This window comes from Podarcis bocagei, assembly GCF_964188305.1.
Source record: "Podarcis bocagei genome assembly, chromosome: 7".
Lineage (NCBI taxonomy): Eukaryota > Metazoa > Chordata > Lepidosauria > Squamata > Lacertidae > Podarcis > Podarcis bocagei.
Genome location: NC_138132.1, coordinates 57,962,060 through 57,969,476, shown reverse-complemented (window position 1 = coordinate 57,969,476; position 7,417 = coordinate 57,962,060).

The window sequence follows — 7,417 nt, the reverse complement described above, 5'->3', positions numbered from 1 at the left end:
TGATAACACATTTATTGACTCTTTTACTTAGAACCCCACCCCAAATTAATTTCTGGATTTGCTAACATACAGACTGTCATTTTCTTTTTTATTTCCACTCTTTGAAACGAAGTGTAACAGCTCATGTTACGGCTACAACACCCAGCCTAATTTCTGTGCCTCCCTCTACCCCTTCTCCTGCTCTGAGGAACCTCTTGCCTGATGAAGAGTTTTTGGAAAACATGAAAACTTACTTTTGTGACATTTTTTGTTGCTGCTTCTAATAAAAGTATTCCCCAGTTGTGGATTTTGGAGAGCTGTCCCCTTTTATGGGCCAGCACAACTAGCAACGCTTCCTATAGTGCATGAGATATTTGTATGGTGGGGAGGACTATGCTATGCTTTATAAATCAGCTTTGCTGGATTAGATCAAAGTTGCATTTCATTTGGTGCTCTGCTTCCTCCAGCAGCAAGCCAGATGGAAGCTCCAGGAAGCACAGAAACTGGGCATGGAGGTAACCAACAGCCTTGCTTCTCCCCAACATATGGAATTCAGGGAAAGGGAATGCCATGAGCTGAGAAATCCACACACAACAGACAACAGGGGGGGGGCAAACTCCATTTTGCAGGGGAGGTTGGAAACTTCCCTCCTGGCAAAAAAGGACATCATAAAAACCTGGGTAACCTGACCTCTTCATCAGGCAAAGTGGCGAGGGAAGGAGACTTCTGATCCCCTTCAAATGATGGTGAGAGTTTTGATACAGGGACCAGTGTACCCAGAAGTCTTGATGGAGCTATTAGAACCCGTCTTCTAAGTTGATGTCATTGCATTGTTAACATCTGCAAGAGGGGTAGGTGGAAGAGATGCAGATGACATGGCACCAAAGGATGCTGCAAATAGTAATTTTTTTCAAGATCTTAGGGCAATGTTTTATGGGCCAGCAAATCTCCCTGAACAGAACAAAACCTCTCTTGAAGATGAGAGAAGCTTCAGAAACAGTTTGTGAGCTAGCATAGGGATCAGTTTATTCAAGAGTAAGCCATACTTACCTGGGAATAAGCCCCATTGAATTAAATGGAACTTCATCTCAATAAACACATATATAATCAGTTAGGCAGACAATAATTTATTTGGGTAAGCCATAACAGAACAGAAAAAAAAAACCTCAACCAGAGTTGAGCCACGAATCTTGCTCTTAATTTACTGGCTTAATTTCCAGAACAAATAAGCAAACATACAAAGTTACATAATTTTAATTAACAAACAGCACGCACACACACGCACACACAATATATATATCCTGAGATCTTGACACACATGATGTCAGTCAACTGTCTATACCACAGTTTTGGATTTAGTTGTAACTATCTTAAGTCCATGAGATGTAACTGTGGTTGATTTTTGGCTGAATTATCCCCCATTAATTTAAGAAGCCTAGCAACATGTAGAATTGAGAGCCAGTGTGGTGTAGTGGCTAGAGGGTTGGACTAGGAGCTGGGAGACCAGGGTTCAAATCCTCTCTTGGTCACATGAAGCTCCCTAGGTGACCTTGGGCCAGTCACTGCCTCTCAGCCTAAACTACCTCACAGGGTTATTGTACATGGTTCTCTCCCTTAATCCCCACATCACCTTGAACTCCTTGGAGGAAAACGTGGAATATAAATGCCATAAAAAAACTTGCAGGATTGCAGTCCAGTTTGATGGGCTGCACAGCTTTTTGGATTCTGCCCAGGTTGGTTTATTACTGACATTCACATTCATCAGAAAGCACACTTGTGTTGTTGTGAAGAAACCTAAGGACCCAAGTTAACTTTCTTAAAGTATCTTGTACCGCAGGTAAGCCTTTTCCCATTCCAGCCGATTTGCCTAGCCCACAATTGGCACCTCTTGAAACTGACATCGTCCTTCTGGAACGTTTGCCTCCTCACCTGAAACAAGCATATTCCATACCAGAACTGTAATAAAACAGCGGAAAAGAGCAAATTAAGAAGGCTCCGTACAAGAGTCTGATTGATTTGGGCCGATCTGATTATTTCCCACTGCAGGTCGGATGTGATAGCTGTAAATCTCCAGATGATCAGTTTGCATCCAAGATCCGGGGGCAGCTGAGGTATGAAAACGAGCAGGCAAAAAACAAAAGCGAGAAAAGCCAACAAGAGGGGGCGGCGGGGGGGGGGGTGTAGGCCACTGAGTAAAATACTTTCACTCTTCAGTGCTTATGACACTGGTCAATTTCATCCCTTTCTCGTGTTTTTTTGTTTTTTGTTTTTTTTAGGTAAGCACCTCCTTCACTTGGGTGCTTCCCCCACCTGTTCTCCCTCTCCCTCTCCTCAATTGACTTTGCTTATGATTCAATTATAAGGCTAAAAGCTGAGCTGGCTGAGCAATGATCAATTATTAGTTGTCAGTAATAATGGCGAAGCATTCGATTTTGGCCCTGGCGTTCTGCAGGATGATCATTAGAAAATAAATCAAAAAGAGTGGGGGGGGCGGGACGGGAGGGGGATAGGGGAGCTATCGACGGCCCGCTTAAAATAAGGGGGAGGTCATCTCTCCCGCCCCCTTTTCTCTCCCCCACCCCTCCTATGTCAAAGTCGAGGGGCTGAAATGAACCGCTTGATCACAGGAGATTGATAGGGAAACAGGCAATTTCAGGAAACAATTTTCGTTGCATCTTCTGGGATGGCAACAGAGCAAACTCCAAAGTCTCTCGTGGAAGTTTGAAGTGCATCTTTGAAAGCGCCGAAGCTCCCATTTTTATTTATTCGTCTCTCTTTATATTGGAAGTCTCTTGTCTGTTCAAGATACGCAGGCTGACATAGGTCTTTTTTTGCACAGTTAAGGTTAAATTCAGCACTGCAGAATAATAAATTTGTCCAACGTTTCCCCAAAACCAGATATTGATATGGAGATTTTGCTTAACTGTTTTTGAGGGGAGGATTTCTCTCTTGGGCCACCACAACTAACAACACGCGGTTTTTCCCCCCAAGCGCTAACAAAACTGCGAAAAATATTTTACAAAATACCGGTAATACTGCACAGTATATATTTTCCTACATGGAGGTTTAGCATGCGCAAAATTTTAAAAAGGCATCGTGGAATATTTTTTACATATCCCGCAATGTAGTCCGGAATGACTTCAGTAAATAAATGCCAATAAATTCTCCTATTTTTGCTCTGCGGCGATGACGAGCTAATCTGATGGCTTTGCGGGATTCGTGAGCGCCTGTTTCACAACGGAGGCGGCTGTAGAAACGCTTCGGTGGAAATGTGTGCAGTTTTGGGGTGTGCGTATTTTAAATTCAAAATTTGAAAATTGTATTTTATTTTATTATAATATGTATATATGTATATGTATATATGTATAGATATGTGTGTATATATAGATATATAGATATAGATATGTTGGTATTAATAACGTTTTTGACATTTTGAAGTCAACCGGAAGATGTCTTCCTCAGAAGTTGCTAGAGGCGCATGGAAACTTAGAGAGAAGTGAAGTGTGTTTTCTACGAACGCCAGAAATCGCGGCTGAATTTTTCAAGACCGGGAAGCGGCGTAGGAAATCGCCCTGGGAAAATCAATGGACTTTCCCACCCACCCCCTCTCTGGCCGCGGAGCGATGCCTTCATTATTAAACTCCGCGCGGGCTCTGTGCCTTTTTAACCCCTGAGCGGTAAAGGTTGCTCTGCCTGATCCCGAAGCGTAAGAACAATGATCCGGAGCAAAGGTGCGTCGCATTGCCTCTCTCCGCCGGCCTGAGCTGCAAATTATCCCCGTGTTTGCAGGCTTCTTCCAAGACTCCCTCCGCGCGATCGATCCCCCAGTGCGGCTGTCTCTCCTATCGCGGGCTTGATTTGCATTGAAGAGAGTGATCCCACCTTCACAGACCCATCAAATCCTCAGGGTGAAGGAGGAGGAGATCTTGGAGAGGGGGTGAAATCTCTTGCATTTTGCCATCTCCCTGGGGGATGGGGGAGGGGACCAGATCGCGGTCTTTACGTGTGTAAACACTTCCAACTCCTGTTCCAAGCAATGACGTTTAATTGAATGATTGCTCGCAGGATACAATAAAGGCCGATTCTTCTTTCTCCGTGAAAACAGCGCTGTTTTCTCCTAACACACAGCCCTTCACCCCCCGCCCTCCCTCGGAGCAACCCCCCCCTCACCCCCCCCCAGACATACCCTAAGCAAAAGGGAAGAAAAACCAGCAATAAATAACCATCCTTGTAGTCCGAACGTAGGCATGTTTACTTGGAAGTAAATCGCACGGAATGCCATGGGCTTTCTCCCGAGGATGCCCGCGCAGGATCTGCAGCCTTAAATTAAGCACCAGGCAATTTCTTTTTGTTTGTTTCTTTCTGCTGGGAAATGATGAAAAAGAAAAACCTCAACTTTCTCCAATTGCTTGTTTTTCACTTTAAATGGCTTTCTGCAGCTTTCTCATTTTTCTTGATAGTTTGGAGATCTCTCTCTCTCAAATAGATCGATATATGTATATATATTAATGGCCATTGTGAACTTTGGTCGTATTTTAAGCGTCCTGGGAAGTCTGAATCAGAAATACACTTTTTTGGAAATTTTATTTTGTCATGTCTAGTAAATAAACAACCGGTGCGATGTCGAAAGATAATCTGCATCCTATGGGGAAGAACTTTTGGGAAAGAAAAGAGGCGGCGTGGGGGAAGCAAGCTAATTGACAACAACAACAACAACAAAACCCCAACCTTGTGTAATGTGGTTGCAAATGCGAGTTAATTTCCAGCGCGTCTCTAGCTTGCAAGAACTTGGAAGGGACCTAAAGACTTGCTTGGCCAAAGGCAATCCCGAATCGGGAAAGCGTACCGACCTGGTGTGTAAATAGGTGTATACACATTGTCTGCTCCTAAGAGTGTTGGGTCTAGGGAAACACACGGGGAACAACAGTATGTAAGTTTCTCCGCCGGTTGAAATTGACAAGGAGGAGAGAGGCGCGCCCAGGAGGACGAAGGTGGTGTCTGATTCCCTGCCCGAGTATATTCATCTCTGCCGAAGCATGTCTTTAAATATTCAGTGCAAAATAATGACATCGGAAGAGCGCGTTATTATCTTCATTTTTCAACATCTTCTCAAGCTGATGGCTCCGTTTGTCTTTTGATCAAACTCTTACTGTACCCAAGAAACCGCTGTTGGGGGGGGGGGGAGACGGGAGGAGAAGAAGCGAGAAATATCGAGAAATACACACACTTCCAAGAGAGATACTTGCAAGAGAGGCATCGCCCAATTCTATCCAATGGCCAGCACGCCTTTATGCTTTTGGAGGTGCGCATCGCCTCCCACCCACTTGGTAAACGCTATCAGGGTTTTAGCTCTTTTAAATTAAAAGAAGCGAGGATTCTTTTTGGAATGGGGGTGGGGATGAAGTCTGGGCCAACTGAGGAGGGCAATCTTTTCCTTCCACCCAGCCCCCTCCCCCTTTTTTAACCGGCTCATTTGAAATTGTAATGAGTTGTATTTGATCAAGCGTCTGCTATTACAGAGAGTTTGTTAATATTGATACCCAGGGAAAGAAGTCGTTTCAATCACAGAGTAAATAAGCCGGAGGAGAGGGTGGGAAAAGAGGAGGAGGAGGAGAAGGAAGGAAGGGCGGAGTTGTGGCTGGGTGAGGAAAGAGGAGCGGACCTCTCCAAAGGGTTACAGGACCAGGATCCCAGTGTCAGCTCGGGGCTTAATGCGAGTTGAGAACGGATCGAAAATCTACTTTTTCTTTTAAACTGCTGCCGGGGTGTGTGTGAGAGAGGCTGGTTATTTTGTGTACAGGACGAGGGGGGAAGAAAAGGAGAGAGGGCCCCCCTACGAAAAACCTCGAGCACCCAGCGTTTTGGGGAACCGGTGCCCAAAGTTCTGGAGCCTGGAAGGCGCTGAGCGTTTTTGAGGCTCAGATGGTTGCGTGGCGGTTGTTGGAGAGGGTAGGAGGGGATCCGTGGGTCCAGCCCCACATGCTTTGGCGTTGGGAGCCTGAGGCTGGATCAGGAGACGGGGAGAGATGGCGGGTACCCATTGCGGATGCGCGCGTGTGTGGAATCCAGACCTAGACGGCTACCAGTAGGCCGATGCGCTCAGCATTGCGCTACGCGGCCAGGTTAAGACGCCGCGTTTCCCAAAGCGCGTTAGGGACCTTTCAACCGGATGATCGGTTCCCTCTGTGCAAGCGCACAGGGCGATTCCCAACACGGTATGAACCGATCCCCCAAAAGCACACCATATCGGGAGGGGAAATTAAGTTCGCAGGCTTTCCCTGCCCCATAAAAAATAAAATAAAAATCGTATAAAGTTTTCCGTTAATTCGAATTGTCTGAACGCGGCCGTTTCAGGCTGCGACCCGCAAGTCACTCAATCCGGAGCAGAAGAGGCGCAGGCCGCTTAAGAGTTAAGCGCTTTGAGGATCGCCAGGTTTTCAACCCTCTTTTATTCTTCTAGGCACAAAAGGGATCCTCTCCTCTCCTTTCCTGAAACACACGCCGAAGTTGTGGCTTTTTAAAAAATAAAAAGCAGCTCTTTGCAGGAGTGGCAATGCTTTGGGGTTGGGGAGAAGGATGAGGGAAGGTGCAGATAGTGGGAACAGCTCGAGGGATAGCAAAGTCTCCTCTTGGAACATGTCCGGCACCATATATACAAACACACCCCCACACAAGACACACACGGTCCACCATCAGTTTATTGGTCTTCAGCGATTTAAAAAACCAACCCATTATTAACACTTATGGGAGAAATTTACATCAGATGATTAAAAGGAGGAAGGAGAGAAAGAAAGGTGAAAAATGAACAAGGCTAAGAAAGGGAGAAAAAGGAAGTTTAGGAGAAGCAAAGAAACTTTTGTTGCTCGGGAAGTGAGGGGAAATGATCAAAAAGGGAAAGTCAGTTAATATGTAACCAAAAGAACACTTCAAAGCGCAATCCAATACACATGTATACTCAGAAGTAAATCCCACTGAGCTCAATGGGGCTTACGCCCGGGTAAGCAGGTAGAAGATGGCACAGCCTGTCAAACGAGTGGGAAGAAAGAAGAGCGAAGGAAAAGTGCAGCGTGCGGCTGTCGCCATCGCCTTTCCCCTTCGAGGCCCCGCCCCCTTCCTCCCTGGCCCCGCCCCCTCCTCCCCAGGATTCCGCCAGGGAGACGAGCCCGGTCGTTTCCGCCACCAACCTCGTCCAGCCGCCTGCTCAGGGTGATTGACGCCGCTCTCAGCCAACGCCAGCCGCAGCTGCGGGGAAGCGGCCCCGCCCCCTTGGCCGCCGCCGCCGCCGGGCGAGCGAGCGAAAAAGTTTGCCGCGATTGTCCTGGGAGGGCGCGAGGCTTAAAGGGCGAGCGGGCGAGCTTCCTCTTTTCAGCACCCTTCGGGGCCCGTGATGGATGGCGAGGAAGGAGGGGCGCGAGGAGGAAGGGGGGAGGGAGCAAAG